The sequence below is a fragment of the Poeciliopsis prolifica genome, unplaced genomic scaffold (genome assembly GCF_027474105.1).
Source record: "Poeciliopsis prolifica strain line A6 unplaced genomic scaffold, Auburn_PproV2 SCAFFOLD011, whole genome shotgun sequence".
In the NCBI taxonomy this organism is placed as follows: Eukaryota; Metazoa; Chordata; class Actinopteri; order Cyprinodontiformes; family Poeciliidae; genus Poeciliopsis; species Poeciliopsis prolifica.
Window position 1 is genome coordinate 1924874 of NW_026562386.1, and position 26176 is coordinate 1951049.

The 26176-nt window shown below is 38.4% G+C and overlaps 1 protein-coding gene across 1 annotated transcript in view; it reads right to left on the reverse strand.

Annotated features, from left to right (window-relative positions):
* zfhx3b (zinc finger homeobox 3b) overlaps positions 1-26176 on the reverse strand; it is a 222404-nt gene that overhangs the window by 163528 nt on the left and 32700 nt on the right. The window contains exon 3 of the mRNA XM_055036977.1: positions 14471-14541. The gene's annotated coding sequence lies outside the window, so the exon portion shown is untranslated. The remainder of the gene's footprint in view (positions 1-14470; positions 14542-26176) is intronic.

Below are 26176 nucleotides of genomic sequence, written 5' to 3' on the forward strand. Positions count from 1 at the left end.
ATTTAATCCCTGTGCTTATGTCAAACTTAATTAAAGGACCTTGTTCAAAAAAATAACAAGTAAGACTTGTAGGAGAGAGAGAGAGAGAAACATGGAGCATTAGGCAAAGGAGAGAGAAAAAGAGACAGAAGTAGGATGGTGGGAGGCATTTGGGGAGGAATAGCTGAGATATTCAATGTGTGGATTTAGTTTGGTAAATAACCAGATAAAAAGCACACTATGTGTGCAAAAGTAAAGAACATATCTATGATTTTAAAAAGTACAAGGCATGGACATCATGTGTCTTGCATATTATATGCTGAACAACAATTAGAAGATTTTGTGTTAAAATAAATTAAAAAAAGTACCCATAGGATGTAAACTTTCAGCTTCCAAAATCTCTTGAAGTCCCAAAATGAAAAAGAGAAAAAAAAATGATCAAGAGATGAAATCATTCACACAACCTTTGTGTGAAGGGCTGTGCACATAAAACTATTCATTCCATAGAGGTGGAACAGCCGGGGAGTCTGTTTAGTCTGTCAGTTTAAAACTATCACCTCAAACTTTGAGAATATGAGTTGAGCCTGTCGTTCATCGACACGATGGAGACAGCGTTGAGAAGAACAAACCTTTGAAAAGTCTAAATCAATTTTTGGGGGAGTAACATAACAAACGCCTCACTGCTGCATTGAAAGGGGGGGGATCTCTCTTTTTTTTTTTTTTAAACGCTTTGAAAAGCACATATTCATACAATCTTCATAAAGCAAAACAGAATAAATGCAGTATACAAGAAGTCTTTTGAAAAGAGAGATGACAGGACGGGAGAAAGCAGAAAGACACGGGGATGCTCCTATACGGAGCAGACAAAACAACCAGGAAGACCATCAATGGTATAAAGGCCTGCGTTTTCTGTTGATTTTTTTAAACTTTTTTTTCCTGCACTGCACATTTTGCATACACCTTCTCACCCACCCACCCTTTAGGCTAGGCTGTTTGGTTAAAGTCTTCCAAGCTTCCCAGACAAGACATGAGTGGCCAAGCAATGGACCAGAAGAGGGGGGAGAGGTTCCCATGCCACTGGTGCTGGAACCAGCACGCCACCCGGAGGTATTTATAGCAGGCCAGCTCTAAAGGGCCAGGACAGAGGGCAAGCTTGTTTTTCTTTCCATTCCCAAGGCACTTCTACCAGGCCTCACATGTGGGTGTTAAATATATATCTAAATATTGGGAGCAACATTGTGGGGGCACAGAACAGGAGTCAGCGGTTCTTTTGGAGCACGAATGAAATGGGAAGAAGGGATTTAGAGGAAGGGAAGACAGGAAGACAGAGTTTTTTGTTGAGGTAGCAATATTAAAGGGACGGAGACATACAGTTCAATTCAAATATACATGGTATGCATTTTATTTTTTCATTTTGATATGAATTTAGTCTAGTTTAATTTCATTTTTTTAGTACAATTACAATAAATAACTATTAAAGCTTACAAAAATAATGAGATAGATTTTTTTTTCTTCATAACTTTACCTAAGAATTTTCCATTTGACCTTTTATGACTTTGGTGAACCAATTATTTTCCCACAAGCTTCTCGCAATGGTTTGCTTGAATTTTGGCTCATTTATCCATCGAAAGCACTTTCTGGACATACCTATAAAATAGCGAATGAAATTGTCCCATCCTGCACTGCTCAGTAGAAACGAGGCATTGGTATACTGTCACTGTTTTTTTTTTTGTTGTTGTTGCTTTAGGTGAAATAAGCTACTACCTTGCAGAGGGGCCTTTCCACCAATTAAAGCAAATTACTTCCTTGACAGTTTTTTACCCCCTCAGCAAAGATATTTATGATGTATGTTGCTCTTACGTTGATAGATTCATCTCAGTTCAATCATGAACAAAAAACAGGATGATCTCCCAACATTTTTTTTTCTTCCAAGTGTTTCAACAGATAAACATGACACCTTCCAGGCATCTGAAAACTGCACAAAATGATCAGTTAGATTTTTTTTAAGTTTGTTATTCTCTGTCTAATATCTAATGTCTGATTTCTTTAGATGTTTTTCTATGATGCCACAGAAGCAGCAGCAGTTTTGAGGTATGACTTACATTGGCATTTAGAAAATTGACATAGACGAAGCGAAAATTAAAACCAAGCTGAATGCATGTTATATGCAGAAGACAGAAATCCATAAAAAAATAAAGGAGGCAGTCATACCCTAATGACATCCTAAACATAAAAATATATAATGGCATTCCCATCCATATCCTCGACTCCATGCTTTGACTTCCTGCTTGGGAATTTCAGAGTGAGATTAGAGCATGATGAAAACAGACCCTATAAATACGCACCACTGTGATGAATATAACAGTGATTATGGGCGCAGGCATAATTAGATCAGGAAAGTAACGGACTCATTGAAGTTTGCTCCCTTTCTGTGTTTGAGATTTTCTTCTTCTGTCTATTGCATGAAGAATGGCAGAGCCAACAGGAGAGTGGTAATCATTTGGGTCTGTAGGAAGAGCTCTTGGGGCCTCCGCAGTTATGCTTCCTCCTGTTTTAGTTCTTTGTTCCCAGCTCTGCAAAACAGCTCTGCAAAAGCCACTCTGTTCTCTATGTTTTTAATGACTCTTTGACCAACAAACAATGAATTTGGTGCTCATTAGATGCCTGTTAAAAAAAATTAAATAAGCAGGAACAATAGAGTGTTCCCAATTGGTGAGCTGGGGCCAACCATCAGTTCATGAATGTTTTCATCCGGTTTTCTTCATTTAATTTTTACCTCTGTCAGCAGCTCTCTCACTTTCCCAGTTTAGATCTTTAAGTCCTAAGACTTTAACAGCATCCTGGCCAAAGCCCTTGTCCAAATCCCAAACGTACCAAGGCCATCCCACTAACTGATTGCGTCAGAAAGATTCCACAGCCGTAACCTCTATTTTTTCATACTTGTGGGAAAATAGCAGTTCATGTTTCCTTGGATGCTTCACACATTCCTCACTCTGTCTTCAGATTACAGGGCCCCTGCAGCCTGGACACTGCCAAAGCCACTCCAGAGGAGGTGTTTGGTGTATAAGAGGTGTGGCTAAATGAAAATGGAAGAGGTTTTTATGTGTCTGTTTATTTAGGAGGGAGTTGCTAAGCGACATGAACTCAAAAAGGCAGTAATTACATTTCTCAAAGCCTGATGAGTGTAACAGAACTTGGACAGGAACTTTCCAGCTCATTTAAGCTCTTCGAACACAGCTGGGAATTATAGATAACAGAACATCTGGAAGTCACAAAAATACCTCTCTGACGACTAATTCAAAAGTTGCCACATCTTGCTATGAGAGACATCCCAAAACCAGAGATTTGACAGGCCCAGCATGTCTGCTTTTGTTAAAAAAATAAATAAATAAGCTGACAGATATAGCAGTATAGTAATTATGCCAAAACTTCATGCATTCTATATTTAGAAGCACTGTTTCATCAGATTTGGGACAAAGACTAAGGGAAGGTAGAAATTGCATCAAATTTCTGACAAAACTGTTCCAAAATCTTTATATCATGCAACCACCAGCCTCGTTTTCAAAAAGCACAAGTGGGACATACGTCAACATGTAATTAACTCAACCAACAAATTCAAAGCATCACTGCTTCATTCTCACAAGCTCCAAACAGATACACGAGCAGAACTTCACAGATATATAAAAGTTTGGTTTCATCCCAAACTCCTGACCTCAAAATTTCAAGACAAAGGTAGTTAGGTTTGATTTATGTATGCCTCCACTTAGGATGAAGAGAACAGGACAGAGTTGCAGAGCAATTAATTCTGATGCTCAAAACATTATTAATGGTAATGTTTAAAACATCAAAGCCCCGGCTGACGGAGAGACGCAGCATCTTCAGTCAGGCGAGATGGAACAGATGAGCACACTGGAGTCAGTCAAGGTGAGGCACAGGGGGTGCAAGTAATTTACCTCCTTGCAGATTTTCAATGAGATATCGTGGAATTTGTTGACCAAAATTGGCTAATGTTTTTGTATAAAGGATTTCATTTAGGAATGTACGTTCTGTTTCACATTTTCAATATTACACATCATTTTTTAATATGATGTTATGTTATTAACCAACAAATAATAGTGCAGTTTGACAGCTAGAAAGAAGTCTATGTGGAGGCACGTGGAGGACCCGTGGCGGTGCGCATTGAGCGTCTAGCGTGGCGCGATTTGAACCATTTGAAGAGTTTGACGCGTCAAAGTTTTTCACCAGCATTCTCCAGCAAACCTTTCGAATAGTTTATGTTTTTAATTTATTGGCATTGTTATATAGGATCGCAATTAAATTTTGAAGACAGTACAAAATTTTTTTCACTCCTTACAAAGGTTTTTCTGCTTTGGAACCAGTTTCCACTCTGGGTGCAGGACACTGACCTTTTGCTAACATTTCAAACCTTAAAGCTTTGAAATGTTTAAGCTTTAAAACTAAAAAAATTTGACTTTCACTTCTCCTTCAATAGAAAGTTTGAACCTCATCCCTAACCTCTTTAGGTTTGGTCTTTATGTTGCTGCTAGTTCACTAAACTCCTCTATAAGCATTCCTCTTAGTTCTCCACAGAGCAGATTGAGATTACATTACACAGAGTCAGACTACATCTACAGATCAGGCAGTTTTTTAAGGCATGTTTTAGATTTTATGTAGGGGTATTAAAGTAAAAAATATTGCCTTTTGGGATTTGTAAAGTGAATGAAACTAGTTGATCTTGCTAGTCAATGGGCTCGTCTGCATTCGTACAACATAATGAGACATCAGGCTATTTTTGTAGCATATTACAATGGATATCATAATTTAGTAAGTAGCAAATAGTGCCTTTTAGAAAAAAGGAGAATAAAACTGATAGTGTGCTCGACAAATTAACAGTAAAAACCTTAAGTTTTCAAGTTTGGAGTGAGACTGCCAAGGACCCCGCCTGCATCTACTGTTGCTCTGGGCAGAGGGATAAAGCTTCTCTCACTTCCACATATTCATTTACCCCCTACCATCACACCAATTGAACCAGGGAGTCTGGGGGTAGGCAAATTGATATTCACCACACATCTTCATCCCCCAGCCAAAACCATCCCCACTGGAAACATTATTTCATTACATATATTATGCATTCAGCAAAAGGGAGGTAGTGAATGTGCGCTATGCAGATGCCTGCGTGTGGGTGTTGGCAAACTCAGATGTTTCCCTCTATGCATACATGACTGTGACATGCCTGTTTTTTATTTATTTTTTTGTTTTGTTTTAAAGAGAGTGTAAAACAGATAAAATGCCCTAGGGGTCCAGAGTTAATGGTACTTGATTTACTTTGTGGAAACAAAGAGAAAATATTTATTTCATACAGTTTTGTGTCAACACGAGAGAAGTGATATTTCAAGTTTTACCATGCGTGGGGGGAGAAAAAGTTTCCTACAGAGTTATGATGAATTTTCTCTGTACATCTGAGTCTTCGCATCCACATGTGGATGTACAGACTGTGCCTCAAGCAGAGCAGGAGATAAAGAGGCACAAGAGAAAGGAAATAGACCAGAAAGAGATGAAGATAGAGACGGGCAGATCGTACATGTGACAAGCTGCTCTTTGGGCGCAGGTCCAGATGTCACCAGAGCAGTTTTTGTTTGTTAATGTCTTGTTTTAAAAGCCCCCTTAATAGTGACTGCTGCCTTTCCATTAAGTCTTTAAGTGGCTCAACACAACATAGTCTTGTCTGATTTGAACTAGAATCAATTTGGAAAAGAAACCATTTTGCTTCTGTTTAAGCACAGCTCTGTCTCTGCTGTGGCATGCTGACCTTTCCAGAGGTCTGTCTTGTGCTTCTAGGCGGAGCTAAACAGAGGATATGTGGGGCTAATTAGACTGATTGACGTCAGAAGGCATGGTGGCTTGTATTTGAACCATTTGTCAGGACTCACAACTGCATCTCTGTTAAGGACTTTCAGTCTCCCCAGTCACTCTGATTTCATTTTTGTGTGCTGAGCATAAATTCTTTTTTTTTGCAATTTTTTCTAGCATATGGTTTGCTTTTATTTTTCTAATCAATGCTCTCTGTTTTTTCCCTTGTGCATAAATTGAAAAACGAAACACCTGCTTGTTGGTAAATAATACAGCTTTCTTTACTTAGGGAAAGGTTTCCTTCGCTCAAACTTGGAAAAGTCTGAAAAGCAGATGCACTGGGAACATCAACCACACATTGTGTAATATTAGGAATCGGGCGATTAGGAATCTTACTTGCTCTTGAGTAAGATTCCTAAGTTAGAGTCTTAAAAGTGACTGTCTGCAGGAACAACTGTCTGTCTCCTTCCCTTCAGGTAGATGCTTATTGAAGATCAACCATTCTCTCAATTGTCAATTGTCAGGCTTGTGACATTTTTTTCATCTATGCCATGCAGCCAAACATTTTGTGACTGCACATTGACCATAGTGACACTTATCTAGAGGAGAAAAGCAAGCATTCACACGTTCACACTAGGCATGTTACATAATATTTGGAGCATAAAAATTTGGATCCCTCTTAAGAGGACTGTACTAACCCTGATATTTTAACCTCTCTCCACTGTCTTTTACATTTGCAAAAATAATGACCGTCTATGGATTCACCACATTTAACAGTCATAAATGCCTTCACTACTTCAAAGTTGGTAACACTAAAAATGTACCATTGCTTTAAATGGTTGGTGATAATTAATAAATTGGAAAGCTTTGGGCATTTAGATTTCTAACGTATTATCAGTCATATTTTTGCAGGTACTTTCACTTTTGGTGAGCTCGCTACTGCTTCAGTGTTTTGGGTGTTGGGCATTGAAAAGATCTGTCTTGTTGACCTCACTGTATGATGAGAATCTGCTTTTCTGGCAATTTGGTTCTAGAAGGGTTTGTAGGTTTGTATATATAGGTTTGTCTGACTAAAATACATTTAACGTAAGCGGTATCTGACAACTGGCATTACATCTCTGTGGTGGGATTTTGCCCTGCTCTTCTTTGTAGAATTGTTTTAATTCAGCCACATTGGTGAATTTTCAACCATGATCAGGAGGTTTAATATATCCCAGCTTCTCACACAGATTTAAGTTTGTAATTTGACTATATCACTCCAAAATCTTTATTTATCTGTCAGTACTTTTAGGCATTCATAGATGGACCAGTGTGCTTTTGATGTCCTGCACATCTCGTAAATATTTGTGCTTGACCTGTGACATTAGTGCAGTGAAAGTGGACTTGTTATACATAAACTTTGTAAAAGCTTTAACTGCAAAAAAGAGGTCTTAAAACATAAAATGTAAAGACAGATGATGAATGCTTGTCTAGTTTAAACCTGTCTATACAGAGCAACATAAAAGTGCATGCTACATGTGAACATACCAAATCTATGCATTGTCTGACTCCTGGTACAATGGCATTACAGAATGTTAGTAAAATAAATAGGTGCATTCTGTCATACCTAACTAATGTGTATTTGAGGGAATGGAAAAAGGTCCACTTCAAGTTGCATTAGCTTCTTCATCTCCTACCCATTTTCAGGTGGTCTTACTATGAATTTGTGGTAGAGCTTCAACATTTATGTGAAAGCGTAAAATGCTCTGAGAGCCGTTCAGTGGGAGGAAGTTCACCAGAGATCAGGACTCGGTCCACATTCGCAAACACTCATGCATCCAGAAAAATGTGGCATAAAGAGGGGCCTGGTGGAGAGAAATCTCACCTGCAATTCAAGCGGATTACTTTGCCCTTTTATTTGCTCTCGTTTGGTTGCGGGGGGGGAATGTGCTCCACTCTGACCTGGGGGCACTCATCCAATCAGCTCGCTATCTGCTGCAAGGGCCTCCATAATAGTGACATTTTTCCACCTCGTCAATAAAGTGGTGAAAGCCACCCTCCACCCGCTACTTGACCATTTAACTTCTTCCTGAAAAGGCCCTTTCTTTCTGTCTGTCTCTGTGTCTGAATGAAATCAATAAAGGCAGAGCAAGGAAAGAGGACGATCCAACAGCTGCATTAACCGGTGGTCTTGACTGTGGTATAAAGTGGGCTGCTGGCAGTGGAGAGTGGGACGCTCCAGCCTCTCATTCATCCAATGGTGCAAGAAATCTGCTTGTGATCTACACTGTATGTTATCATTTTGTAATGTAGTGGAGACTCTGAAAAAAAACATTTTTTAAAGTCTCAACAGACTTAAGGGTCTCACACACACACACACAAAAGCATGCAAGTGAGTGACAATGAATAAAAAATGACAATTTTAAAATATTCATGCAGAGAAAAAGGTGACAATTGTATGCAAAAACACATTAGCACATATATAAACTCTGCAGTCTCTAATGATCATTGCTTGCCATGACTCATTTAGCAGCTGCATCCACACATCACGACATGTCTGCAGTGATTGACATAATGGCATCAGAGTGAGAACAAAATGTCTTCCAATAAAGGAGCAGGAGGGAGAAAATGAGAGAGATGGGTTACAACTCTGCCCGTGCTGAAATGAGTGTACTGCTTTGTTTGGTTATGCTGTCTGAGCTGAAATTGATTTCTGTGAGAAGCATGCACCAAAGAGCCTCTGCTTTCAGATGAAATAAATAACATACTCTTGTGAAGATGGGGGGGTATGTGGAAGAAGGAACAGAAGGTGGAAAATGGGATCAGGGAGGAAGGCAAGAAACAAAGATGGATGGGGTCAAAATGATTTTATGAGGGGAAAGAAAAGCTGGGATGGAAAAATGGAAGGAAATGTCTAAATGTGCCATACTGAATTTCATGTGTTCAGTCTTGTGAAGCACTGAGGAGACACAGACTGGGAGACATCTGGAGTTGAGGAGGATAACAGCCACATGCCGCTCTCCAACCACAGACAACATGATGAGGGATTAAACTTCATTGCAACATGTTATGGTAATGAATGGTCTGTGGCCAGTTCTGAACATGTTAGAGTAATCACCACTTTGCAGCATGTGTGAGTGACACTTTTTGGATGTGCTCACAAACGCTTGTGTCTGCCTAAGCAAGTGTGGACATAATATGGTTCCCTACAAGTTGGCCAAAGCAGAAACATGCAAATTAAAACATGCAACGTTTAAACAGTTGGTGTAGTATGCGATATCTCTCATAATTTGTTGAACAATGTCTATTAATAGAAGACGGGCAGGACCAGACCTTGTGGTCTGAGCCAGCGTCTGGGCATCTGGGTCTTGGATTGGTGCCAGAGAAGGAGGAGAGCAGACGCAGTCAGACGTCCCAGAGTGGTGAGGTTGACTCTGGGTCACACTGGCTGCCTGGCCTTATGGCTCACAGATGTTCATCTGCTTCAACAAGAGTTGTGTTTCTGGAAAAATTTACACCATGTTGTGCTGCATGCTGGAATCATCTCCTCTGTTTAATGAAGATCTCATAGATCATCGATCAACAAGACACAAACAAAAGCACGTTTGTGGATTACAAAGTCTCCCGAAAGCAATGAATCTGCCACGCAGTTGCGCAGAGCTGAAGTGTTGTGGTGTTCGAGTCGCCTGCCCCGTCAGTCTTTCCCAAGCAAAGCGACAGATTGTTATTGCTGTACAACAGAGCACAGGAGGAGGTTGTAAGGAGTGGGGGATCAAGGCAGGTACAAAATTTTCTGGGGTGGTCATGGAAGACAGAATGGGCGGTAATCAGAGTACTGCAGAACATATTTGGGTTTTTTATATATTTTGTTTTTCTCAGAGAAAAGCAGAGGTACAACGACGTGAATCAATAAATTAAAGTCCCTTGCTGCTTACTAAATTAATCTACTGTACAAAAAGTGGGAGCAGTTGAAATTACTTTGCAGGCAGAGTGAAATGTCTCACATATTAAACTGCTGATTAAAACATTTGCGATCTAGAAAGTGTTGTTGAATCTAAGAGGAGTTGTTGTGCACTAAGCAAAGATATAAAAGACTGGCAAAATGTGCAAGTCCTATCCTTCGCATGGCACAAGGTAGGCAGCCAATCAGATGTATGCAAGCTCCCTTGCAGGCGAATGACATGGAATGTTGGCTGTCTCGTGGCCCCGCCTCCCGTCCCCACTGAACTGCTGTTGCCCATAATGATTTTATAAACATTTTGCCAGCAGATCAATACCTGTATTGATCAGGCATTGTGAGAGTGATCCATCTAAAACCCAGAACAGCCTAGAGCTCAGAGGTGGGAGGAGCAAAAGAGAGAGGCTGCATAGAGGATGGCGAAGGAGAGCGAGTCTGCAACCACAGTGAAAAGGAAAAGAGGTGGAAGGTTGGAAGAGACTGAGGGAGAGGCGGACGCAGAGATGGAAGCAGGTGAGGATGCAGATTTCGGAAAACGCTGCCAGGCTGTTGGGACTGAGGAAAATAAATGGTAATTGCTTTCTCATTAACAAAGGGGAGGGGGCGACGGCAAACTGATGACAGTTTCGAGACAGTGAATGATGACAGAAAAAGTGGGAATAACTTTGTAAAATTCCTGCTCTAGTTCAGGCCTGTTATAGCATGTAACACAAACAGGTACGCTACTGCATGTGCATGACTGCATGAGGTCAAATGAGACTGTTTTCCATAAATTTGTGTGGGATGATAAGATGATAAGTGATGATGATATAAATAAATTCATAGAGGTTTATTTCTAACTACAGTTTTTTTTCCCTGTTATTCCTAGAAAGAAACTCTTAAAAAAGAGATGGAGGAGTCTGAGAGCACACTGCTGCTCTAAATCTAATTGCTGCAAAATGATCAAAACTTACATTTCCTGAAACATCCTTAACATTCAAGGGAGGAATAATCATTATGGAAGAAGAACTGCAAAAGCATGTAAAGGCAATGTTAATAACCAAAAGACAAACATGGCGGTATGAAGACCATCTTCAACATTCAGGATTGCTGCCGGTTTGTAAACACGTGGATGGCTGGCTTTTTGGAATACTTTTTACTGTCTGGGAATTTATTAAATTGGATGATTGCTTTACATTTAAAACACAAGTAGGAAATTTACTGAAGCGATGACTCACTGGATGACTCAACACAAGTTCAAGGCCACAATCTGCCCTGCGCTGGAGGACAAGTCAAAAGCTTTTGCTGTGATTCCCTCGTGCTGTGGGGAAATCAAGTTTCATTGATTGTTTTTTTAAATAAGATGTGTTGTGCATAAATGAGGATCTGAAGGAAGATGAATTCCTCAAACGAACTTTGGGGAAAGACCTTGATGCACATGAACTAGTCTGCTCTGGAGACTAGTGTGGAAGCACTCAATGAAAAGGCCTGTTGGCTCATGCATGCCTCTTTGACCAACCTAAAAAAAAAAGGTTGGTCAAGGCTTATTAAGGGGAAGAGACACTTGTAAACAATTTTCCTAATGAATTAACAAAAAACACACATAGCACATTTCAGAGGATAAAGGATTTATGGTGATTTTTAATTTTGTCACCTTTCAAACAAAGCATTTTACAGGGATTTTGTGTAATAGACCAATACAAATGATGCATTATTGTGAGCCAAAAGGAAAAGGATAAAAAGACTACATAAATAAAAATCTGAGAGCTATGGTATGTATTTGAATTCAGCTTTGCTTTTCAGTAATTGTAAAACAACCCTGCGCAGCCGGAAGATTACACATAAATGATTAAGCTCATTTATGTGGAAGAATGCCCAAGTCAAAATCCAAGTGAGATGCCAAGCATAAAAATTGCTATACATTGCAACTTGGATTAGACTTAATTTGCTAAGAGATTGCAAACACACCAGAAATAACTTGAAACTGTCTTTGCAGTAAATTTAGGTTATTGTTCTGCCATAAAGAGAATATACACAAGGTTTCAGTCACTAAAAAGATTTCCTTCCAGGACTACTTAGCTCTTTCAATCAACCCTTTGAATCTCATTAGCTTGTGAATTAAAGCATACCCACAGAATTATGCTGCTATGACAATGTTTTACAACACCCCACCCCAAGCAATTTGCAATGCCTTATTCGAGGCTTGTGGCAGTCAGTAATGGAGACTTCCTTCCATTAACAATTGCTTACTTTCTGCCTCCCTTTCATAAAGACCAGACTTGTAGAGTGCACAAAGAACAATAGTCCTGGCTGTTATTCCCAGCAGTAGATGTCTGCAACTTCTCCAAAGTTTCTATGAGTCTCTTGAATGCTTCTCTGAATAATGCTCTCTGTCATTGGTGGATGGGTTTTGATGATACATGCAGCATAACATTTCCAATTGAAAAGAGTATACTTGGTGATTTCTGAAGGAATAAGGAACAGATTTTTATTAATTGCATCAAAGTAAAAAGACCTGAATAGAATATTAGTCATATTTTTATTCATGAAAACACTTCCCTTCTACTTCAGCACTACTTCGTTTTGGGTTATCACAAAGTAAACTGAGGACTGTTGCTATAATGAGACAAAACGTAAAAATGTAAGAGCATTAATAATTTTGGAACACTTATCACACATACAATGAGACAACTTTTAAAAAAAAATATTGTCTTTATGCTTGTTAAATAATAATAACCAATATTTATGAATGAATGGGAGGAATTGGTGAAATTACATATTAAGCTTAAATAGATTATTCCTTCTCGGCAACAGCAAGATAACTAAGAACTTCATGCAATGTTCTGAGTGTCAAGCATTTTCCAGACAATCAAAACAAATTTCATTAAAAACTAAATGTAAATGAATAATAATGCAAAAGTATTGTTTCCTGGTGAGAGGTAGGATGCAATAGTTTATTTAAATTCAGATCTTGAGCTGAATTTTAAGTCAGGTACATAGAAAATGAGGCACACGGTGTAAAGCAGAAGACGTAAAGCTGAATCTGAAGTTAGGACAAGTAATTAATACCTTAGCTTTGTTTGATCAATGCAAATATTATGAATCATGAAAGGATATAACTAAAAATTATTCATTATGGTCAAATGATAAATTGCACAAAACTTTTGGATACTATATAAACATTAACAGAACAAGTGAAAGAAAAGGTTGAAGAAAAAGGAGAATGGTGTAACTTTCTGTGCAAAGTATTGTGTTTCATTTGGTCAAGTGTTATTTATTCCCTGCAGTATTGTATACATTGAAATTAGAGAATTTTATCACTGCATAATATAACAGTAATATTGATGCAATGCAAAATCTCAACTGTCTACCTGTCAAAGAAAAAGTTAAACTAAATGGGTACATTTTATTTTTTCTGCAATGTAGTATAACAATGAAGTGCTATTCTTGTTTTAAGAGCTTTGTTAAAGTGAACAAACATAAGCTCATCTTTTCATTTTTCATTATATTGCCAACATTAACAAACGTCTTAACAGGTGTATGAGCATATGCACCTCCTGCAATTAATGTTTTCTCTGGTTAAGGTCACCAGACGATTCCTAAGAAACCCTAGAAACATTACTCTAAAAATTGGGTTAAAGAATTCTTGATTTTTTCAAAAAGTCAATAAATAGTTTGACTAATTAAAATTGCAGTGTACAAAACAAATCTGAAATACTTAATTCCCCCCTCGTTGAAGATTCTTAAGCAAAGAAAACGCTATGATAAATATCTTCCTTTGCATCTTGTTTTATCATGATTGACATTGCCTCTCATTGTGGTCAGTGCATGAATTATTATATAAAAATGATTCGATAATAGTTTTGACCCCTGAAACAAAACATTGTGTTACTGATCATGATTTGCCCTTTATTCTCACTGGTAATCCTATTGTCTACAACAGCTTAATAACACAAAGATAAACCCATGAGTATTATTACCTCACTCAAAGACTTAATTCATGTGCTATCAAGGCAAAATTTGCGCACTAAGTCGTTTTCATCTTTTCATTCATTCTTTTGATTAATTCCTTCTGTCAAAAACAAACCTTTGGATGAGTGCCAAACATCAAATTAGGGTATTCATTAGACACATCAAACATAAATTACTATTCAATTAACAAGCCAGTCGAGCTGAACTAATCAACTAATTAGGCCATGTGTGTACACAGAAAAGCTAACAAAAGCACATGAGTCCCCTGGGAAAGCAGTAAAACCCAGAAGAAGAATGACAGCAGGGATGAAAAGCTACTGGTTTGAGAGGGAAACAGAGAAAGCCACTAGACACTTGGCACACGGTTAAGCTGTTTAGCTCCTCTAATCATAAACTTTATTGTGCTGATGCATTACTTTGATCAATATCAAACTGATAAGTCAAATTGACTTGCAAAGCATATTTAAAATAAAAAAACACACATGCAGAAAAGCTGTGCTTAACCCAAGTTAACATTAAGATTTCAAAGAAAATTTTCAGATAATAGGAACAGATTACTTCTTCTTGTTATTCTTAAGTTCAGAGCAAAAAATACTCCATAATTCCACACAGTAAAAACAAGGTAATGTCTTATTGTTATGACAGCAGTTCAAATATTATCTGATAGAGAATGTTCAAAGAACTGGGAGATTATTCTATTCACTCTTTGTCAGAGCCTCTATGTCAGAGATGGTCAGTCTGTTCCGAACATACCTTTGGTCCAAAGCAGCTCAAGCTGGTCAGGCTGTTCAAATATTGTCTTCACACACTGACCAGGCTGCAACCTAAAAGGGAAACAGACACACAGTGTACATGCATTTATACAAGGAAAACTGCCAGACTAATACTGTTAATCACTATTGTACAATTTTTTTGAAGAATATAAAAACACAGTCTGGAGTCACACCCTTTGGACCAAAAATGTGATTAAGATACAAACTGACTGAGACAGTTCTCCCCATTCCACCCATCATATCTAAATGTCTAAGGTCTGCTGGCGCTCCACTAAAGGCCAAAGGCGGCTGTCGAAAGGAGCACACCATTATTGTACCAGTAAATGTCAGAACAGCCCCATCTAATTGTGCCATTACTAATTCATGTTTATTAATGCTGTGATGTATGATGGCTCCACAGACAGACTGAGTTTGTCTGTGCTTGTCATGTAGAGCTTATTCTTTGCTGGTGACGGCTGCAGGGAGAGTAACTGTTGGGCTGGGTGGTGGGTGTGGGGTAGAGGGAGCATGAGAGCAGCGGTGCCAAGTGGTGTGTGACTCAAGCATGAAGGCAGTTGACTGATGTTGCCGGTGCCTTTTGCTGGCCTAGTGCCAGGGTCCCCGGGTCCCTTGTGTCCCAGTCGCTCAGTACCCCAGAGCCTCCAGGCAGGAACAACAGTTATTGTTTTCATTGCCGACCAATTAGCAACACTTACGCCTTATTTAGTCATGCTCTAATGTGGGCTAATTAGCTCACATTAGTGCTTGACTACATTAGAGCACCACCTTGTCCCTCACACCAACACCAGGCGTCATCTGGGGAAGAGTGGGGGAATGTGAGGGAAGAGGAGGAGGTGGGAACGGTGGGAACATGAGGGGAGGAGGGGCTGAGCTGGAAGGATTACAAAAGCACCAACCCAGCTCTGTGGATCAGCACTTTTTAAGAGATCTTCAGGGGCCTGTTGGCTGAACACATAGCAGGAGAAAAGGGCAAATACAGCCCAGTTACACTTTTATAGAATGCTTTGTGGAAAAACACCCCAGACACACACCTTGGTCTGGCAGCTCAGTTTGTCATATGGCTCAGGGGGCTCCACTGGCCTATCACATGACCGTTGTAATGACCTTAAAGGGCAGCTTCCTCAACAAGCTCAGGCCACTCCCACTGGCTGAACTGTTCAGTGCAAACTACAGCTCGGGTCACTGCATAATGTGATGCATCTAGCCTTCAGGGTTGATATTAAAGCAAAAAAAAAAAAAAAAACATAGAGCAGAAACCAGGCCAGAAAGATGCAAGCTGACAAGCAGGATGTCAAACTGTACTGTGATTTGAGGAATATGAAACTAAATAAACAAGGTTCTATATCAAAAATACCTTCATTATGAGCTTCTAGTGAAGTGAAGAGAAATGACTAAAGCTACTCTTATTCTAATGATCAAAGAATATTTTTTTAAAAGCTAGACCAATCCATAGAGTTACAGTTGTAGCTCAGTGAGAACATGTAGAAGATAAAGGTCAAAGATAGGTTCAACTTCATTTCAGCATCCTATACATATGTATAAACAAAACCCATCAATCTTTTCTGGTTGGAAGGGTATAAAGAAAATTTGAATCCTTAAATATTAAAAATAGAATGAGAAAATATATACACCATATGCCTGATCTGGAAACACAAACACACACACACACATGCACACACACACACACACACACACAAACCCACTGAAGCAAGGGATCCCAGGCATAATTTTTTGTGCTTAGCATTTGACTGGTGGCTACACTCCAATCACTGGAGCGGTAGGTCTCCTCATCATCTACAACTGCAAAGCAAAGGCGGGGTTATAAATGAAATATCACTTTCCATTTTATCTCCGGGGGGCAAAGGGATGCTGTGAGCCAATCAGAACCTTACAAGTCAACCCCTGACCTTTTTCATCTCAATATGACTACCATTATCTTGCTGAAAATTAGACACATCTCACTATTGTTCACTACCAATAGGGGGGACAGTAGTGGAGGTTATTTAAAGATAAATGCTTAAGTGCTCATGATCCATGCAGTAATCACACACCAGCGTTCATGGTAGAATGTAGCATGCAGTCTGATTGGATGACATAGATGTGCACCAACGAGGCTTTGTTGTGATACTTTAATGGTGAATGTTTAGCATGTAAGTAGCTCCTTATTTGGCTGGTAAACCTGTCTAGCAGGAAGGTTTCTGAGAACACTTTTGCATCATGATGAGCAATTAAAAAAACAGCTTAAATGCTCAATTTAAACTCACTTTAAAAAGGAAACTCAGGTAGTTATAGAACCTAGATTTCACTGGTCTCCATAGGCAACTGGTTCACTGCTGGTTCTCTGATAAACATGAGCAATGAGAAAGATAATGTCCTCTGAGTAACAAACCATTAGGTGACAAATATGAATACAACTCTGAAAAGCTAAAATTGAGATTTGTGGGTGAAAAAAAAGTTGAGTATTAAGCTTTTTATGATCTCCATTGGTAGAAAAAACTTTTTAACATAGTTTATGTTGATGCGTAGAGGGGCCCATAGCATGTGTTTTTATGGAGGCTTGTGGATCTGTGAATTCTGAAGTATGCATCCATCCGTATAGTCAAAGTTACATGAAATAACATCCCATTTAAATTCTATGACTTCAAATCATTGTAAAAAATATAGTTTATGAATTGAAATGCTAGAAACGATGCCCAATGCACCTTTTCTTTACAATGATTGTATAAATTTAAAAGCATGTTTCTGGATTCTTATACAGTATGCTTTACATATGGGAATTTACCATGGAATATTATCCTTAAGAAAGATATAAAGCTGTGGGAGAAATATGTATGAAATAATCTCATAAAATTATTCTCTGCAGACAAGCTTCTAGTCTATTGTAAATGTTTTGGGGAAAAACCTAGTTTCCAAAAAAAAATTTTAAAAATAGCCTCCATAAGAATGATTTTCTGATTACAAATTTGCTATAACCATTAATCATTTTTCTGTCATTTTTGATATTTTAATCAGATGCATCAACACATATGTATGTAGTAAGAAAGAGTAAGTTTAGCCTCAGAAGCATAGTGCTTGTATCTAATACTCTCTTTATGAAAAGTCAAGACTGATTTCAGAGGTAAATTTATTATTTTTTTATTATTTTACCAAATATTTATGGATTTTCTATTGAGCTCAAAATTATTTATACTCATGGTAGATTTAGATCATAAGTAATATTTTTCTTTCAAATGAAAGTTGTTTGAAGTGGCCCGGCAAGAGCCCTGACTGAATTTGACAGAAGACGTGTAGGGAGTTTTAGCGTAACGGCAAAAAGGTTTTCCGATCTAAAATACTGAGAAATCATAGTGTGAATGTACCACTGAAGACATGCAAAAAGCTCGTTAACAATTATAAGAACAGTAAAATTGCTGTGGTGCCAAATACCAACTGATTATTGAGAAGATTGTGAATATTTAAAAAAAAAAAAAATTTTTTTCAAAACTCACTTTTGCATTGTGTCACCAGAAATGACAAATTCATTTCCATGAAACCTGCCCGTCTCATTTCCAATGACAAAGTTCTTGGCTGAATGAAAATAATTTTACATAGAAATTTGTCAGAGGATGAATATTTTTAGCTTACATTATAAATGTAGGCTGACTTTTTTCTACGATTTTTTTTTTTTTTTTTTTTTTTTTGTCGTAAATTGGAGATTTCTGCTCTCAGGATAACGATGCCTTTCACCTTCCATCTGCTGTCATGTTCCTTCTACTGAAAATATCACTCCTGTCTGTACCACATAAGTCCTTAGGGAGCCTTATTATTTCAAAGAGCTTGGTTTAAAGCTACATGTTGTCAGTTAAACTACAGACTCACCAAGTTTATTTGGTAAGGTCCTGCGCAACGCCCAAACTTGTCGAACTTGTTTAATCTATCTCTGTGTGCATGAACGTAATGCATCTTCATATACACATTTAGAGTCAGCTGCAGGTTTACAACTAATTGTTAAGGTTCTCAAGACCTAATTTGCATCAATGCATGCATAAGGGTCACAGGATAGTTCTGTTCAAATGTTATATTTCCATGATTGGTTCATTCTCTCCATTTCCTGTTCATTGTGTGAAAGCAGCCTCTATTGTCTGTGGGTAGATTATGCTTGGCCCTGAGAGGGGCCATCCCCAGGGAATGCCGCATCTTTTATTAATCAGGGCCGCTGCACCACAGCCCTGCTTATCTAATTTAGCAGCCTGCCTTGATACAACTATGTTGGACTTGGCGTAGGAAGAACGGGACAGAGGTGTGGGGGTGCAGCAGGGTGTGGATAGAAATGGGGGTTGGGGTCCTACCTTTGGATTTTCCATATTGTGGCAGGGATGATGGGGGTGAGGGGGTGTACCGAAGGGAGGTAGTGACTTATCAGACACCTCGTCACCAAGTTTTAGGACTGAATCACAATACAGCAAATTACCTTCTGCTGACAAGAAAAAATGAGCACGGCCCCCATACAACAAAAATAGGATTGTCAGGAAGAGGTGACACATTGATTGCTTAGTATGCGCATCTAGAAAGCTGGGGTTCAGAGGCGTCCTTCCTATATATATGTAGAAGAGGCTCAGCAGTGCACAGCACAGCCATAACGGGGAATGAGAAATTGAAATGCCATGTTAGATTGGAGTCTCTTCCTCGAGCCAATCTTTCTAGTCTAGCCAAGGCTGGCCCATATTAGTCCACTATATCATAGTACAAACCTTTGACTTTTAGTAAATAAACCTAAACCTACAAAACATAAAACAATTTGATGCTACGCGATAGTATAATCTACCTGAACATGATTCGGTGTGCTGTATGAATTATATTATTTTAAGCCCTGAATTTTTCTTTTCTGACTGATCCTCCTCCCCTTTTTCCTCTCATGTGTGTCATGGCTCAGATGAATCAGTGTCACCGGTGTTGAGAGCACTTACTGTCAACCTTTGCGCCCCAGGCTACAGCACTGATGGACACAAACTATAAAATATCAGCCCCCTGAGGACACATCGCTCAAGCACTGCCCCACAGCCCTGAGGGGGTGGGATCTGGTCAGTCTGTATGTATTTTGGTGAGGGTGTTGAGGAAGCAATATGCCAATGTGTTTGTCTGTTTTTCTGATGCGATCGCGTAATTATGACCTAAATGGGTGTAATCGTTTGGATGCTTTCTGTGACAGAGTTAAAAGCACAGCGAATGAAGAGGACATTATTTACAGTGTGCAGAGTAAAGCTACCATGTATTTTGTTTTTTTTAATCGTTGTTCCGTTTATCTGACTGGATCAATCAATTTAAAATTCAAGAAATAGCATAGTAACTTGTTTTGTGTATCACAGAAAAAGAGAAACCCTCATTTCCACTAAAGTCTCACAAACACTCAAAAAATGTGAGGCAACTGTATGGAAAAGTCACCAAAGAGTCAATAAAATTGGCTGTATCAGCTGATAAGTGGTAAAAAATATCCTCCAAGAAAAAAAACAATCTAAGTTTAAACTAAATGACATAGAAGGAAAATCAGAAATAGTAAAATAAAAATGTTTGTCTTCCTTAGGTCACTTGGGCGACAGAACTCAGCCGCATTTATATGAAACACTGTGCCTTGCAGAAGTATTCACAACACTAATTTTTTATATTTTTTTTGGCATTTCTAGAAACTAGAAAGTTGAGGAGAAATTCTACATAGTTGTCTACATTTTTTTGTAAATAAAATCTGAAAAATACGATGCGAATTTGTATTCATAACTCCTGAGTCAACACTTTGTAGAATCACCTTGTACTGCATTTATAGAAAAGTGTTTTGGGGTATGTCTGCTGGTTTGTGTCAAAGATGAACTTTAAAATAACTGATGTTTATTCAGGTCAAAGTAAGAGCATATGTAAAAATCTAATCCAAGTGTTGCTACAAACTCCCCGTTTCTTTAGGTCTGGACTTTGACTGGGCCACTCAAGCAACAATAATATTCTTTAATCTAAGCAATTTATTGTACAACTTGCTTTGCGTTTATAGTCAACGTCTTGCTGGACCTGGGCAAACCTTTACCCAGATCCGAAGTGTTTCACAACCTCTAGCAGGATTGCCATGCATTTAACGCACATTCCTTTCCCTGATAAACTCAAGTGGAGATCTTTGCAGCTCCAACATGAGCTTCAAGGCTGCATCTGTAATTATGTTATTTTATCTTTTTTATTTTAACCTTTATTTTGCGTGGTAAATGATTGAGAACAGATCATAACTTTCAAAAACATAGCCTGAAAGCATTAAAACATTGCACAGCATAACATCATAAAGCAGAAAACATAATAAGTTAAATAATAAAAAAGACACATAAGCCTATTCATATTAACTAAGCATACAAAATATATAAGAAAAAACAGGCACAATGATCACATACTATGGATTAATTACAGCTAAACTTTTGAGACCTTCACCAGATGGCTGTATTCATTAAAACACTAAATAACACGGAAGTTTGGTGATTTCTGAAAGCATTTGGCTGCACTGGATATTATTTAAGGGAAATCAGAAAATAAAAGCCTCCCCCACTTTACATAAATCAATTTGTAACAGTTACAGGAAATCCGTATCCATTTTCTTCCACTTCAAAATCATGATTTACTTTTCAAAAATGTGTAAGTGGTATGATTATTTTAGAAAAAACTAAACTGCTGATGAAACTAACAGTTTTAACACAATTTTCCATTTCATGAAATTGAACATTGAACGTAAAAGGAAACCAAAATTCATCTCTTAACATGCCTTTGACCAATCTTTTAATACTGACTATTCATTTATACCACCTCAACTGTGGCTGCTTTATTCAACAAATAACATTAATGAGGTTCCTATAAGATTCAAGGACAAGATTATAATAGATAAAATGAAACAAGGAACTAAATAGTTGACTGGTGTGTGCTCTCGTGGTCTTAAGCACCTTAAAAGCTTTTCAGATGCCTAAAGAAGAAAATTCAAAGGGAAACCAAAAATATTAATTGAGAAATTACAGCAAAAACACGTGGCTATGTTTCACAAAATAATTTCCCAGGCAGAGTCATAATGGTTGAATCCTGTGGTCAAACATAAAAATGTTATGATCAAACATAGATATCAATTCCTGGAAAGTAAATTACCTAAGAGAATATGAAATATCTTCATAATTAAAGGTTAATGGGTAAGAATAATCCATCTCCCTTTCAAATGTGATTAAGTGATGTATACCAGCTAGACTACGAGCAACCTTGCATTTTCAATATCAGTTTCTTGATATGTTTCAATGTGAAATGCATCAACGGTTCACTGGATTTGGATAAAATTGACCTTTAGCTTCAAAGAGTAAACCAGAAACTTCTCTTATTTGATCTTAAAGTAAATCCTAATGCACAGAGGAAAAAGAAGAAAACATAATGAGAGATGTAATACACAGATTCCAGATGTTAACCCAGGCAGGCTTATTAAATTTTAGCTTCAGGAACGAGAGATGGGGGGCTGCTTTAAACAAGAAAACGAGAAAGGAGCCGCAGACCCCTGTGACAGTCACTTAAACCGAGATGTAGTCTGGTGGGCTGCCACGTAGTAAAACTCATTCATAATTTGTGATGAGCGTAATGCCTTATCCACTTCATGATTATGTGATATTTTTCACCTCTGCCGCAGTCAATGAGGCCAAGAGTTGGCAGCACAAATAGGTGGCCTTCAAGTTCAGCTTAAGGAAGAGGAGGAGTGAAGACACAGGGACATGAGTTAAATAAGCCAATATTCACAGTATGAAAAGGTAGAATATTATATTGCAATTAAATACCTAAGACTTAAGCTTGTCTTTCAAGTTATTCATTTGTTTCCCTTATTGTGTCTGATGTAAACATGTTTGCCTCACTTTACCAAATTCCTCCCCTTGGACTAATGAGGCTCAGTCACCACAGAGAACAGTTTGCCCTGTGATACTGATCACAACACTTGTTAAGGAAAGCATGTCATCCTGGTTTCATTGAGGATTATGTCCACTGGGGAGATCATGAGAGAACCCCCTTTAGACTCATTTCCAGCAAAGTGCTTTGCTCTGCTCTTGTGACTGTTCTCAGTGTTATGAATAAGTAAATAACAACATTTTTCCAGTCGTTTAATCTCTGAGTACTGCAATTAGTAAGTCTGTAGTTTGCGCTGCCTTTTTTCTGCCCTTATTATTGTTATTGAAATGTCATGCTCTGATTTAGCTCAAGGATGAATAATAAATAAGCTATAATTAATGTCTTGAATGAGCTGATGGCTTGGCTTGGTCAATGGTAAAGAACGACCCCGTCATCTTCTAGCCCTCCCAACCCCCCATTTTTCTCTCTATCCCCTTCTTCTCTTTCTCTCTCTCTTTAATTGGATCTTGTAATTAGTTTCTCTGATGGATCTGGGAGGTCTCAGGCATCCTCACAGTGTTCATTAGTGTTCTTGGAGGCAGGTTTAGCGCTTAAAAAGCTTTCCCTGCTCCCTCGCTCACATGTCATAACACTGGATATGAACCTGCCCAAATACAACCTGCAGCGTTTAGAATGCCTAGAGATCACAAAATAAACCAGATGAGCTCCATTTCAATGCTGGAAATAAAATCATTCTTGTGGAATGATTATGTAATTTTTAATGATTTTTTTTAATTGTCATTTAAATATGAATTAAAACCGTATTAGATTTCAAGCAATAATACATTAAATTGAGTCAAATGTATTCACAGAAAGCAAAAAGGCCTTTGAAAAGTAAATAAATGCAGGTCGCCATGATATAAAATCTAAGGGAAAATGTCCTTTAGCTAGTTACTTGAAATCCAACCAGCCTCTGTAAATTTCTATTTTGAGACATACACACGTTCAACACACACTCTCCAATAAACACACACACTCACACACACACACACACCCACACACGCTCACACCCCCCCCCCCCCCACACACACACACACACACAATGATCAGGTCTATAATAAACCCCCACCGCCACCTTCTCTGACACCCCCCAACAGTTTCCCTCCTTTTCTCCCCCACCCTCCACCGGCCAGGCAACACTAGACATCTCTCCCTAATCAGCAGCCTCGTCTCGCTCCGAGTGGTTGCCATAGTAATATGCCGGCTGGTCGACATGGCAACCGCTCTGAGGTCCACTATTAAATGAAGAAGAGCAGAGGGAGGGACAGGGAGGATGGAGCCGGGATGAGACAGACGGACGGACGGGCGGACGGACAGACGGAGAGAGAGGAAGAACAGGATAGACAGCAAGGATTGTCCAAGACAGGACGAAGGGGTATGAGGGTGGCGTAGAGTTGGTTGGGTGTTAAAGAAAAATGAAAAAAAGTGGGGGTGGGAGTGTGGAGAAGGGCATAGAGAATGACTACAAGAGAAAAAGAAAGGAAACAGTGGGTTCTGCTTTATGTACCTATTACATTATCTGATATGAAAAGTCTCTGATCTGAATTACAACTGTGTCTTTAACTCGGCGCATAACCACATATTGTACTTTTAATGCTGTGTAAAAATTACACTCATGGAAAATGCATGGTAAAACTCATCAAGATCTAGGTAAAGCATCATAAACTGATGATTACAGGAATATTTCCTACATAATTTCTAGCTGGCTCAATGTTAGATGAAGTCAATGTATTTATGTTTACAGTTATAGAATACTTTAGTAATTTAACTCTTTGTAAATGATTGATAATCATGTACTTTTCAATTTACTAAGTTTTCCACAAACTTTTGCATATTAATTTCACCTTTTTTAGATCCTGTAGCTTCTTTACTGTTGTCAGAGATGTTACATAAATTTAATCTCTTAATTTTAGAGATCTGATGAGAATCACTTCAAGGTTTGATTAATCACAGTTAATTATTTGAAAACAGGAATGGTTACTTTTTCTCCCTTCCTTCAATAACCAAAAACATTATTTCAAAAACTCCCTGCTTTATTTACTTGTATTATCTTTTCTGATAATATTTGCTTGATTACATGAAACATGTACATGAGTGGCAGAACAAACTAACTCTTTGAAAGTTTTAAAGCTTTCACATGCTCAGTAAGAGTTAAAAGAAATAGGGTTACAAGTATTTTTGCATTTATGAACAGGAAGGATGTGCTATTGGGACCCAGCCATGAAGAACTGAATTAAAATACGGGGAACAAAGAGACTGGTATAAAAAAAACTCTGAATCTCAGAATGCACTGTGATAACTAACTTTCAGCTTTGAAAAAGAGGAGGGGTTTCACTGTGACATCAAGTTTTACCAAAATCTACCCTTGAAGGAAGTCTGTCACTTTTCTGTAGGAGGGGACTGCAACGACGCGACAGTCATGTGAGACCCCATCTTTTCTGGTGGAGAAGAAAGGTACTGCAAATTTCAGTAACCCTGGATCCAAAGTCAATATTCAGTTTAGCATTTGGGCTGCTGCATGCTGGTCAAAGAATAAATGCTGACCCTGGCTTATCAGAAAACATGCAGAAGGAATCTAAATCATAGAGACCCCAAAAGAAATGCTGCTCTGATTCTGCCAACACACCAGCGCTATTTCCACCATCCTGAGAGAAAAGACAGCTCCGCACACAATGCCCTGCCGCTGCAGCTGTTTATTCCTCCAACTGGTCTTGCCAACACTGTCTTGCTCCAAGCCAAGGACTTTCCCAGCCACTAGCCACACAACATAACCTCAACTGGTTTCCACCACTGTGCAGCAAAGGCTCCCATCTGATCACAGCTGCCTTTGCTCATTGGTACTTCCACTGTTCTTAAGAATGACTAAAGTAAGACGTGTGTCTGGGCAGAGATAAATTAGTTTAAGATAAAATGACATAAATATTCTTTTTATTGCTGATGCTTAAAACTGTTCCAAGCTGGAGCTTATAGGCCTTACAGGAAGCCAAAGCTGAGATTTAAGTCATTCAAATTTCCTTCTAATAAGCAATTTCAGCACAGATGTCTCATTAATTTGTTCCATTTTAGGGCTATTTTTCCTTTTCTCCCGATTCACTAACAACATAATATATGTCCACATATTCCTTAAAATTGTTATCTCAGCTAGAAGCTAAATGCTAACGTATGGTAGCTATCATTGATTTTTTCAGTTCATGTAAAGATCAGCCATAGCAAACTGTTAAATTATAAGCATAAGTAATATTGTTATTAAAAATATGGATAGGACTATAGAACAACTGGCTACAAATCATAAAAACACAACTTGAATTACATAAAATGTTCATGTGAATTTAAACCTCAGGGTAATCTGGACTGTTTTAGTGGTGATTATTTCACTATGGCAAAATTTGCCATGTTTTTTTTTTATGTATTTTATCCTATCACACCTGCCTATCCATCTTTTTTCTCGCCTCTTTTCTAAATGCACCTATTCTTTTATATAAACTGGTGTTTTTCTGCCTATTTTTTCTCCTATTTCTTGGTGAACAGATTTTTTCTCTATTTGGTTCTTCTATAAGTCTAATTTTTTTAAAGAATAAAATGCCATTCCATCAAGATGCCACCACATCAATGACACAAAATAGCATTCGCTGCCTTGTGTGTGAAATTCCTCCATGAACTGCAACCCTCTCTTTTTCCCCGGAGCGTCTTATGAAAGCTAGCTAATTGCATGTCCACATTGTACCGTCAGTCCCTGCTTCCCCAGAGCACCATTCAGAGGCAATTAAAGTGAGCT